At 42.2% G+C, this 13,369-nt stretch overlaps 1 protein-coding gene across 1 annotated transcript in view; it reads right to left on the bottom strand.

Annotated features, from left to right (window-relative positions):
- The window catches only part of PAX2 (paired box 2), a 90,211-nt gene that overhangs the window by 70,868 nt on the left and 5,974 nt on the right, over positions 1 to 13,369 (bottom strand).

Raw genomic sequence — 13,369 nt, 5'->3', positions numbered from 1 at the left:
AAAGAGGGAGAGAGACCTGTTTGAAAAATAATTGGAGGCTGTTAAACAGAGGAGCCCAGCATATCACTCTAGTAATGGAAATAAATTCCATTGTATTTGCATTTTAATTTTCCACATAAACAAAGGCCCGGAGTGAGCTGGCTTTGCCAGAATCACCGGCCAGAATTTAATTAGAAATGAAAAGTTTATAGGGTCCTCTTTAATGCGATTAATGCACAGTTAACATTTATCACATACATATGCTGGAATCGCCTTTTTTAAGCAACCACCGGCCATGAAATGAATTTCTTTTCAACTTTTTTAGCATGCGTGAGGAAGGCTGTCTCTGGTGAGGCGGTCCAGTGAGCACACTCCTGACAGCTTGGTAAACTGCAGCCCACAGAGGCTTAGTAGCCCCCATCCTCACTGAGGAAAGTTCAAGGTGGCTTAGAGGGAAGCATGGTCTAGTGGTTAAAGCCTGAGGTTGGGAGTCAGGGGATCTGGGTTGTATTCCCAACTCTGCCACATGCTCACTGCATGACTGACTTGCTCTCAGCGTCTGTTTCTCTGGGTGTTTAAAATAAAAGAGAAATCAGCTGGAAGAAGATATCTCAGCCCCAGACCCCTCCGTGTCTCAGTCTCTCCATCAACTTGCCCAGCCCTGTTGTATGGGATCTGGATTGCATCCTGTAGTGTCCTGACCCCTCAGCTCATCTCCCTGTGCCTGAGCATTCCTATGCCAGCTGCAGGGACGGGGGAACATCCACAGAGCTTGCCTGATGTGGGAGGCTAGGCCTCCTGGAGGGACTTCTTTACAGTGCCCCAGTTGCCTGCACATTCATATGCATCTCACATGGGCATGAGTTCCTGTGGATCTCACATAGGCAATCTCACATTGCTTCTGTAAGATACACATCTTCCTGCCAAAGAGCATGAGTCAGGAGTGGAACAAACTCTGCCTTTGTGGTGTGGGAGCACTGGCAGCCCTGCCACGAGGACCTGTATTCACTGCTGAGACAGCTTCATGTTTCTTGATCCCAAACATGCCAGTTTGGTCCAGAAAACTACTAAGAACAGCTTGTGAGATACTGTCCAAAAAACACAAGAACAGCTTGTGAGATACTGTGTCTCTCAAGCCTGAACTTCGGATACTAACAGAAACCTACTCAGGAGCAGCTACCAGCCCTCCTCGTGGAAGGGGTAATTATGCCTCAGTCACCCTGAGGGGCCCTAAGAGGTTGCCCTGTGAGTACTTATAAAAAGCTTGAACTTGTCTGCACATGGATGCTAGGGAAAGCAACTCTAAATAAAGAAAAATTATCAATATCCTTTCATTGCAGAGCAACGATGAGATAAAAAGCCAAAGGTGAACACCTCCCTTGTTAATCTGTGCCCTTGTCAGAGCCAGAAGGGTATCAGGCTTCTCACCTCCCTGCCTCCTCATGAGTCCCAGAGGAGACTGTGGTCCCTTCCTTATGCCCCCTTGCCTGCTCTGGCTGTGTGGCAGACAGGCTACAGCCCCATTCTACTCCCACACTTCCTTTCCAGTCTTGCAGACAAGCAGAGTAAATAAACCAGGCCCATGGACACAGAGTGTTAGCGTGTTAGGGACACAGCAGGGGAAGGAGGAACATGAAACCTCTATTGATCCCTTGAGGAATGATGTCCCTTCCTTATCTTATCAGATTCTCTTCACTCTTCAATTATAGTCTGTTGAAATTGGCCTCTTAACCCAAACAAGATAACCTGGGTAATGAGGAAAAGAGTGCAAGGGGAGGCGAGAGGAGAGAAGGGCAGAGTCCAGTGCATTAAACTATAGCTATAATTAGAAATATCTCCTTTTGTGTAATCTCCTCTGCCCCCACTATCCCCAGGTATCCTCTTCTTGCATCCTATATCAGGTGAATTACAACACATCCACTCCCTGACAAATGTATCATGCCATATACACCCTTCATTCCCTCGGTCGCACTTGGTACCCACAACAGGCACATGTCCCTACATTTGTGCATGACATTTTCTTTTATATATGTATTTGCACACGTTTTGTGTTCACACATCTCAGCAGATGCCACTTTGTCATACACACTTGCACACCTGTTTGTGTTACTGATGCTGCCCATCTCACCAGATGTATTTCCTCAGCACATTGGTGGTACAGCTCCCAAAGCACCTTATCCCCACATCTGTCCAAAAGAACTGCTGGCAAAGATATGAGCACTGTTAGGACTTGCCCTGCATCTGCTTAGAGCCATAGCTCATCAGTGCATTTAGAAGACTCTCTGGCCCTCGGGAAGCAGTGGCACAGAATCCCGTGCAGAGTCCCACGTATTGCTATGCCTTTGCTCACCACTGTGACTCCCTGCATGTAACTGCAGAGTTGCAACGTTGTTTCCATGGATAAGACTGTTCTTAGTTCTTACGCGGACCAATAATACCTACTTGCTAAAAGTCTATACTCCCAGCTGGACATGTTGCCCTAGTGATATGCCCAATGCTCCTCCTTGTACACATGTCGTGCGGTATAGGGCATGTCTCGCCCAAATATCCATTACAGACAAGATTGTCTAGTGGAACAATAGAGACTCAAAGGTTTATCTGCACAAAGGCACCCAGGTTTCCATGCTCAAATTACTTCACTGTGCACAGACTGATCCTGGAGCATATTCAAGAGGTGCAGAAAGTGGTTTCATTTTGGAAGGTTGTGCTCTGAGCAGTGCTAAGGCTTCATTTACAGGGCTGGCATCCTCCTCATGCATGCATGCTTCAATAGACTGTGTTCCCCAGGATCACTTTATCCCTTGTCTTTCACTGTGCCAGGGGCATTTCCTTGTATATCCACCTGAAATGGACCACACTCCCTTCCATTTCATGTCACCCTCTGCCACCAGCTCTCTGATTTTTTTCTGTGGGGCATGAAGAGCAATAGGTATACCATAAACATGTATTTTTCTTTAAATATTTGCAGTTCACAAAAACTCATGTAAACTGCAAAGGGGGTTTAGAATCATGGCATTCATCTTTTTACAAATTTGTTTGTGCTTTCTCATGTGCAAGCATACAAACTCATGCAGTTCCTCCCTGCTCTCCAGCCTGCACCCCTCACAAGAATCTGCATGCAGCCAGATCCACTTACTCTCTCCCCATCCTGTCTGCCTTCATATTCACAGACCCTAAACTCAGGTACACGTGTAGCCTGAAATTGCTAAAGCCACATAAGGGAGTTGGATGTTAATACTGAATGACTCGGCATCTTCTTTGGCACAGTGGCCCAAACTGCCTTCTGGAAAGCTGCAGCAGGTCTGATTTTGCCTTTCACTCCATCCTTATCTCTTGCTCTTTCCTTATCCAACCCCACCCAACTGTGTTCTCTTCCTATTCTGGAAACTTCATGTTGTGGCTCATCTGTCAAAATCAGCACTACAAATATTGTCTCTTTTAAACCTTAAATTTGCTATTTGTTCCATAGAGAAAGGGAATTTTGGACATTGCACATTTTCCACTCTGCCTCTGCTGGCACTGCCTTGGCACGTTTGTACATAGTGTATCCCTGAAATACACTTCCCCATGCACTCAGTTTGCAAACATGATATCCTTTTCTTCAGAAATGTTATTCCTCCCTTTTCTCTTCTCTTATACATCCCCTCCATTCATATTGATTTTATAAATTAATATATATTTTTTGTGTATGTGTAATTTATGTATAAGTTTTTAATTTTTCAAGTTCAAATGTCTGCAGTTAAACAACCAAGAAGTGGCCTAAATTTAGGCAAATATTAACAGCAGGCACTATTACCTAGCTACATCATGCTGTGGTCTTTCTTTGTAGAGGCAGATGACCAAAACTTGTTCTTAAAAGTATTTTTAGAGAAACATGGGTATATTGAAAGGTAGTAATCCCTTTAAGAAGAGCCCAAATCTTAGTGCTCAAAGAATCTAGTGAAATTTTAAAGTGAGAGCTTGAGAGTGAGCAGTGGGATAATGATGCTGCTGTTGTATTTTCGCCCAGCTTGAAACAAATGAGGATTGATTTTGGGAATCAAAGGGCTGTGATATTATTCCTTCCTGACCAATGAAATGAGTGCTCTTTTTGTTGCCAGAACTATGCAAACTACCCTGGAACTAGAGGTGGTACAGGGCATCCTGTCTGACAGATACATGAGGGTTTCTTTTGTGACTTTGTTGTCTGGTTGCAGTCCCTGCTTTTTCTTGTGTAAATTAACAAGCAAACATCAGTCTGGTTGCAAAACATGGGTACCACCCTTCTCAAATGAAATACAGTGATGGGCATTTTGAGCAGAGCTGATCACTAATCTTGAAGCAATTTGTCTTCCAAGCAGAGATGGCTATTTAATCCTTATGCCTTGGAACCATAAGAGAGGGAAGAATTCTTACCTTGAAAGGGAGAGGATCTGTTGAAAATAGAGATAAATATAAGAATAGTAAATTTTCTCCCAGGAGTGAAGAATTATTAGAGGCAAACTCCATCCTACCTGGGTATGTGTGCATGTGTTAGGGAATTGCTAGAAGCCTGGGGAACAGTATGCTGTGCAGGTTTTAGAAATGCTACAGGAACTGCAGAGCTAAAGGATGACAAAAGCAAGAAATGTCCTATTTCTATTTTTCATAGAGGCAGAGACAAGCCACCAGAATCTCCCTTCCTGAATTAACAGTGAGGTTTGGGTAAATGTTTCATATATAGCATTTTCTGGGAAGTGTATCTGGGCACTCACAGTCTGTTAGCTCATGCTTTTGGCACATCACTCTTCCTCCTCTCTGTCAAAACTAGTACACACATAAATCCCAAGCCAGACAAAGGACAAAGGAATATCCTTCCCTGACTGCACTGAACTCCTGAATATGCTTCCTTTTGCGGAGCAGCATTTTGTGTCACCATCTACGTGCCTGCTCAGAGACACGTGCCCTCTACCATACACCAATATGTAGTATCCAACCAACAGGCACGTTTTCCCAAAGATACCTATCTGCCTTGCACTTACAGTCCCTGTATAAATGTCCTGTACAAAAAATGCAGTATAATTCGGCTTTTTTGTTCCTTACACCCACCTCTGAGCACATCAACCTTTCAAATCTGCCTATATATATTAATGTACCCTCTACACTCCTTCTATATCTTCGCTCCTCCTCAATGTCTGTATGGACAGACATATTCTCTCTATATGTCTCAAACATTTCATGCATATATCCTGTCATTCCTCATGCCCCAACCACAGCTATTCCTCTCCAGTGGCTCCAGGATTGAACTATTGTGTTGTCCATTTCCCAGTGACAAGGGGTCTAGTTACAGGGTTATTGATTAGTTTTCATGCAGACAGATGGATCTGCCTTTGGTCTCCCCACCAAAATCCACCTCTGTATGGGCTGATTGTCACTGCTCCAGGGATAGGATTTCACCAGGAGACCACCCTCCATGCAAACATCCTTCACCCAGGCCACGGATGGTAATAAATGGAGTCAGGCTGAGCCATAATAAAAGCAATTGAGTGGGTTACCTGTGCAGACATGAGATTTATACCTCCTCATATTTGATGTGATTGTTTTATTGAGTTCTCAGTGCAGTTAGGATGCCATTTATTTATTTATTTATATGCCTACTTATCATGGAAGAGGGGGGAGGCTCTTTCAGCCTGGCTGGTGTGCAGCCTCTGTCTTGTCAAATATGAGCCCATAGAAAAAGACTCTTCAGTTTTGCTCTGCTTTTTACCTAGACTTGGACTTGATGAGTGAGCCCTTCCCACATATCTCATTTCCTATGACAGACAAAGGTGTTCGTTTCAGGACCCCTGAAACCTTGAGGACTGTCTGAATTATGAGCCTGGTAGAAGCTAACTGGCTGGTGTAAACCAAGATATGTGTATATGCTGATTTTCTAAAAGTGCCTCTTGAAAGAAATTCCTATTTACGCTGTGCCTGTTTTGGACAATGGTTTGTGATCTATGCACAGAGCCTCTTTATGCTATTGCAATATAGAAATAGTAAGCACTGGCATTTCTTCTGACTCTGTGATCACATGTAAGCATTGAGAAATATTAGCAGGTGTAAATTGATTGGAAATGAATATTTGTAAGTGCACCCTGAGGAATTTGGAAACCAAGTGATTAGATTTGTGATTTTCAGCTGGGTAGATAGCCATGTAAGTGCTGCAAAATCAGCCCTCAGTTACTGGCAATAGAGAAAATTGGAGGCTAGTGCTGAATATCATAGTGTTCAGTATTTCATCACAAGCCTAACTGTGGTTTTTTGGGTTTTCCAGCTCCCTAGTCAAGTGGTAGCATGAGAATTTCAGTTCTCATTTAATAAAGTATGTTGCCAGTGCTTGTGGGGGCTTGAAAAGGGACCTGTCAGCTCTCAGAAGACTCAAAGGACTGCATTGTTAAGATGTTTTTAAAGATGTTTAATAGGAGTCAGATATCCAAATCCCCTTTAAAATTTAGAGTAGAAAAGAGAAAACAAGTGAAAACAAACCTACATTGTATTACAAGTGCTCATGATTCTTATGCCAATTACACCATTTAGGCTCTACCTTGGCATTTTTAAACAGTTGGGACTGATGAATATGGCAATGCAGCTGTAGGCTCCAATAGGTTAATTTGAATTACAGTGGAAAAAATCCTCATTCCTGTTAGTCTCAGTTTAAAAAATAATCATTTGGGAGAAGAACTCAAACCTTTCTGATTCTTTCATGAGTAGTAATCATTGTTAGAGCCATCTACACACAGATGGGATTTCCTAAACCCCCAGTGAGCTATGTGGATGTCAGACCAATGGCAAATGCTTGTAGAAGTTTCTAGCTTTCCATTTATAGAGACCAACAGCAAAAGTGTGATGTCTAAATATTTTGCTGATTTTCAGTGGAGAGCTTAAATTCCATTTGAATTTCAGTATGCCTTAATTAAGGACAATAGAATCTAAGTGAAGATCAGTCTTGTTCAGCTGTTTTGAAGTCATATACTGTTATTCAAGTAAAATGAAAATCTTTTGTTTGAATAGGCTTTAGGGTTAGAGATGGGAGTTTTCTGATATTTGATATATGTCTGAAAACACAGCTTTGTTTTGTATGCATCGTGTCATATCATAAAAGGTCCAGCTGGCCTGCTAGACCATTATCTGTCTCTTTAGCCAACACAAGATTATTTCTTATTGTATATTTGCTTGTTATTAATGCCACCTACTTATATATATTCCAAGAAATCAGGAATTCCTATGGGATGCAATTCCACATTTTAATGGGCCTCCCTATCAGAGGATACCTTCTGCTACCATTTAAATATTTCCTTTCTTATTTGCCTCCCTTCATTCCTGCCTGTAGTGCTTTGTTTAAATGTGACTAATTCCTTTCCAGTTGGAAGGACTGTGCCCTTCAGATCACTATATTGTTCTCACCCCTTCATCATTTCTTGGCCAAGCCACTTATATTTTCTCCTCTTTTCCCCCAAAGTCAAATGAGTTTTTTCCACATAATACTGATTCTGCTAAGTGAGGTTTAGCTCCATAAGACTCACTCACCCAGCACAGAACTGCAGCTACCTCTATGGCAGAATGCAGCAATAATTCAGGAGTTGCAACAGCTTGAAAATATTTAACTTCCAACAAAAATCAAGCTTTCTGTACCTCTATAGAAAAAGGAAGGGCTGGGATTTTTAGGTGATAAAGGGGCCGATACGGTTCTGAACTTCAAGGTTCACAGAACAGAGAGTTCAAAACTTCCCAGGCACAACCAATTCTACTTGCTGACTGGCTCTGTTGAGCTAATATCTCTGCAATATGAAAATTAGAAAAAATGCAGCTAGCTTATTGTACTCCCCCCCATACAACCTTCCAACGGCCAGATATGATGAGTAAGACAAAGAGAAATGCTGTGAGCATTCATTTACTCTTTCAGCTGCAGTAACATTGTCTGTAACCTCTGCTTTATGAGCCTGTCCTTTATTTGCAATGATAAAAAGAAGATAATACCAGGTTTGTGTCTGATGGAAAAGAGTCTGAATTTAAAGGAGTATATTCCCTGTAATGAAGCCCTGTGTGACCCGATTACATTCTTTGCTCAGCTGAAGGCAACTGGCAGGAGAAGTCTTCTACCTTGAGAGCGTGCCCTGATGCAGGAAACCACATAGGAACCTTAAACTCGGCATCAGCTGGGAGAGAGGATTCCTGCTAGAATCCCGAGTTCCTTCCGCGCGCACTAGGAATGCCAGTTTACACGTCCTGGTAATCTCCATCGAGTACCGTCGGACAAGTTTCCTTCACCCCTGCCTTGCACCAAAACAAGGTCAGACAGAGGCAAACCCAGTCTGTCTGACAAGTCGAATATTTGGTGGCTATATTGAGAAAACTGACTTGTGCCTACTAAATACCAGCAGTGGTGATAGGTTTGTGTGACATGCACACCCCCACACACACTTGCAGGTTAAAACTCAGGCAGTTCAGCCCAAGTTCACTGTAGACAATGCAGTTGTCACTACTTTTGATCACTATGAGCAAGCTGCCATTAGAGATACTCTGTACCCTTACAGCTTCTCCCTAGACTCAATACGTGTCTTCCAAGAATTCCAGATTTGTTCAGGGGGAAGGAAAAACAAGGAGATTCACAGTGACTTTGGTGGGATGTCCTTTGGGGATTTCCCAAGTGCTGCTGGCTAGCCAGAGTGGCTCAGAAAGCTCTGTTTCCGTAATACTGATTTCTTCTGCATGCAACACAGACCCTGCCCTAATGTGCCTGCTTCTAGGCAGACAGTTGTCTTGAAATGTTACATTTACCTCAATTGCATGAGCTAAAGCCTCAGCTGATGTAAAACAACCTAGATCCAGTTCTTGAACTTTTTATTGTTATGTGTTGAATTTAATGGAAAGTCTTAGTGAAAGATCATACTGAGTCTTAGAAAAGTAACTAAAATCTGTTATTTTCATTTTACAGATGGCAAAACAGCCTTCTAAGGAGTCCGTGTGACCTGCTTAAGATCAATCAGAAAAATAATGTCAGAACTGGTAAAAGCAATCTGATCTTTGAATATGCCATTCTTTGCTCTAAACTACAGGCCGGCCTGCAGCCACTGAAATTGGCCATATGCTCAATAATATTTCAATGTACAAGTATATTTCACTGGTCCTTATAACGCAAGTCAATGTATGTGTCTTTCCATATGTATTTTTAAAAGCACATCATTACTGGAGACTTTAACTAGGCATCATTAGCCAATTGCTATATCGTGAAGATGGAAACATCTCCCTAAACCATATGCTTAACACTAGAAATTAATGGATACCCAATACCTAAGAGAAGATCGAAAAAGCATCCAGCAGTTTGACTGAGATAATACATGCACTAAACTCTATTCTCTGCCATGGGGTATCAGTTAAGTCTGTTCTCAGGAACTCAGGGTCCAAAGTGTATCCAGAAGACTGAACTCTAAAATGCTTTACCTCTGGCATGCGTTGACTAAGAACTAACTGGGAGTTCCTAGTACTGAACCTGGCCATCCAAGAACTGGGATAGAGGTGAAAATCAGGGGGAGGTAGTTTTGCTTTGCCTTTCTAGACCTTGTTCATGAATACAAAATATTTCATTAATTTAAGAGAAGCAGGAAATAGTGCTTAAAAAACAATTGCATAACTTATAGTACTGTGAAAGTATTCCGTGACATGCTCCCTCCTGTTCCTACTAACGTACGCTGCCTAATTCAGATTTCTTGGGGATGATTATCATCTCATGAAACCTATGTTCTTAGGTGAACTATAGGATTTGCTAAACAAAGGAAAAGTTCTCACTAGCATCTGCCTCCAAGTTCATTTTTAGGAGACTGCCACAAGAAGCATCTAAGTTTAGCAGTGTCTAAATTCACTTGAAACAGTCTAACCTGAAAGGACCAAAAAGGGCTGGTTTATAGTTGTATGATAGATGGGAAAGTTTGGGCTGACTGAGTGCTCAAGAAGCAAGGTGCTCAAGCAATTTAAAGCATTAATTGCTTACCGAAGAATTAAGACCTTCTGTCGTTTGCCTGCTTTGCAATTACATGCACTGTGTATATGTGTGGGAGTTTACATATGTACATGTACATATACAGGTTTGTATGTATGTTTATGTGTATACCTACACATGCACAGTTGCTGTATACTGCATAGTGCTTAGTGTATGAAGTGGGAACAGAAAAGCTGTTGGCGCAGAGATAGCTGATCTCAGTCCTGTCATTTCTGGTGCACTTTGCTTATGAACTCATATACTCTCTAGATTTTTCCCATAATTAAAAGAAATCTACTGTGTAGCGGAAGATTTTAGTATTTTTTCCTGAATTTTGACAGGGTAGCTAAGTAACATTTTTTTCACTAGAACTTGTATCTACCCTTTGTCTGGGTGAGTTTGGATGAAAAAGTTTTATCAAAAACTCAGAACTAAATAACATGTTGTCCCAAAAGTGTCCTTCTATTCTCAGTGCAATAGTGACAGATCACTGCAATTTAGGCACACAGAATTTAAAAAAAGTAGTAAAAAATTAAAGTGTTTAAGGGAGAATTTTAAAACTGAATTGAAACTGTTGTTCTGTAGTCTCTTACCCAAAGTCCTTTACTAATGTTAGACTAATTCTCAGAAAGAAAATAAAAGGTAATTAATACACTTTCAAAAAGTCTTATAATAACCAAAAGTAATTTTTTTCTGCCTACAAGGACATCTCCATTTTGAAGCGCAGTATTCACAGTCTATCTAGGGATATAGGTAACTTCTTTTTCCACAAATGCCTTGCTAATTTGCCTTAAGATGTTAAAACGCTCCTGGATGTAGTTCTAACTGTTCTAGACACTGAGTAAAACCAGATTTTGCATTGGAAACTCCACATTTTGCAGAAGTAAGAAGACAGATATTTATTGATGGCTAGGTTTTAAAATTGTCATCTCTCTGAAGCTGCTCAGAGACTAAGTGTTAGATTAACTCCAATTTGTGATTGGTGATCACAGAGATGACTATTTACTGCAGGTAAGGGATTTGCTGTTACAAAGAAACTGTCCAGATTCTGTATGTGAATTTTTACAATGAGGGAGAGAAAAATGTGTATTTAAATTGTGAGCCTCTTTGTGTTTTGTGAGTTCTCTGAGCTGGAGTCATGAAAATCACTGGAGTGATGAAGCTCACGCTACTCTCCACAGCACTAGGATTGGGCCCTAATATACTCAATATTTCCTATTTCACTGCAATTTTTCCCTGTTCTTGTCTAGGACAGACTTGCAAATTTTATGACTTGTGTTATGGGCTCACTTCCTCACAGGTGGGAGTTTTGGGGAGCTTGCTACAAAGGTGAACAGTGGGAAGTTTGGTCTGAATTTTTAAAAGGAATGGGGAAAGACTAAATCTTATGAAGCTAAAATGCTCTTGAGCCTTGGGAACTACACACTCAAATACCATTGTCATGGTGTGTCACAGCTGAGCCTCTCTAGTATAAATAATACTTAGCAGCGACAAAACACTTGCCCTCAAAGTATTTTATAAGCACAATCTAACTGGCATCTGTTTCCACCTCCTTCTGAGAAAAATTAGTTTTCATTTCCAGTGCGGGGAAACTGAGGTACAAAACTCCCCAAACCCCACCACAGACTGGTAGCATGGTGGGAGCCAAATCTGGTGCTCAGCTTTCTGCCTGGGACAGCATAACCCAGATGTGAGGCACAGGGTCCAGCAAGCATGAGACTGAGACTTCAGTGACTTTTGGATGCTGAGATCCCTTAAGCTAGCTGAAGTATAAATATATGTTTGGTCTGTACATGCTATTTCTCCAAAGAGCCTATGGCCGTTCCTCTGGACTTCCCTACCACCAGCTCAATTCCTTACAGGGATAGCTGTCTGTCCTTCCACAGCTGCCTTTGTAAGGTGTCTGAATGTCAAACTGTTATTATTTCAATACCTGACTGAGAGAGTAACAGAGACCTGGAGGTTTTTTAGGAGGGTGTATAATTGGCCGATCAGTATTATGTTACCCTGTTCATAACTTAATAACCATTTTAATACAGATGGCACACACAGGGATAATTTCCTAGGGTAGCCTAGCAGTATATTACAGAGACAGTGTGTCTGAGGGAATCTTTCTTAGCCAAGGTACATTCCACTAGCTAATTCTACCTGCTGTTTTCAAGATGATTTGGGATAATTCCATATCATTTGCAAAATATTAAACCCATTTATATAGGATGCCAGATTTAGAAATACACAGTCTGAGTTATTAGACATATTTTGATAAATCTGCCATGAAAAGTGCAAGACAGAAAAATACCACTGTGTTTTCCTTGCTATTTATTTTTTGCTTCCCTTGCTATAAATACACCAGGTTTTGGTTTTGTTTTTTTTAATCTGGCTAAATTTGTTATATATCAAAAAGGCCACTATACCGATTTGTGCATTTTATCTATGTAGACACAACAAAAGCCTGCGTGCTTATTTACACACACCCTGTGTATATTTATTTGGCTGGGAAGACCCATACATTTGGAATTGCATCCAAAATTTCATGTATTCTTACTCTGTTGGTGAGGTATTTCATGCCTATGTATGTAGCTTTTGCAAATATCTTTGCATTACTCTGTTTCTAGAGGTTGTATTTCTGTGGGCACAGTCAGGGTATCTGTACATACATAACACTAAAATGGTGTAATTACTTTTACTGTGTGCACAAGTGTTGTGTTGCCAAAGTGTGAAGATCTGATGTACGCTGTGTTTGAACGAGCAGGCATGTGAGCAGTCTGAGTGCTTTGACGTCTGTCAGTACTTGATTACATCTATTCCTTTTTCTCCTGCATCGATCTCGGTTTTTTGCCTGTCATATAGTTATTTTTGTCACCTCAAACCTGAGACCAAATCTGAGTCCCTCCAAGAACAAAATCAACAGAATCTGCACCCTAGTAGTCGGGGGAGAAAATGAGGCAGGCGGAGGGGGGCAAATGCTTCGCTAGTGCGAAATCGATTCTGCTGCTGCCCAGCCTTCTGCGAGATCAGGGATCAGACCGAGTCGGGGCCACAGGGACCGCGGAGAGCAGCGCTCCCCAGCCGGGTAAAGAACCGCTCGGAAAATTTAGCCATTCTCTCAGGCTATCGACGGGGAATGAGCCGGGGGAGTGGGTGCCAGGGAATCTTTCCTCCCGCGCTCAGCGGCTCGCGGCTGTGAGCCCGGCTTGGCAGAAGATGACGGCAGCCTTTCGGCTCAGAGTTCTAATACCATGGCAAGGCTGGAGGTCATCTACACCCCGGTAGGGCTGTTCGAGGGGCACGGGAAACCCCGGCTCCGCAGCCCGTCACCCCTCCAGCCTGAAGAGCACCCAAACCTTGCGGCAGTGCCGGGCTGCTCGGCGGGAGCTCAGCTGCTCTGGTAGCAGCGCTGTCCCCGGCCCGGGC

This window comes from Geospiza fortis, unplaced genomic scaffold (assembly GCF_000277835.1).
Source record: "Geospiza fortis unplaced genomic scaffold, GeoFor_1.0 scaffold130, whole genome shotgun sequence".
Taxonomy (NCBI): Eukaryota; Metazoa; Chordata; class Aves; order Passeriformes; family Thraupidae; genus Geospiza; species Geospiza fortis.
This window is presented reverse-complemented; position numbering and strand designations above follow the sequence as displayed.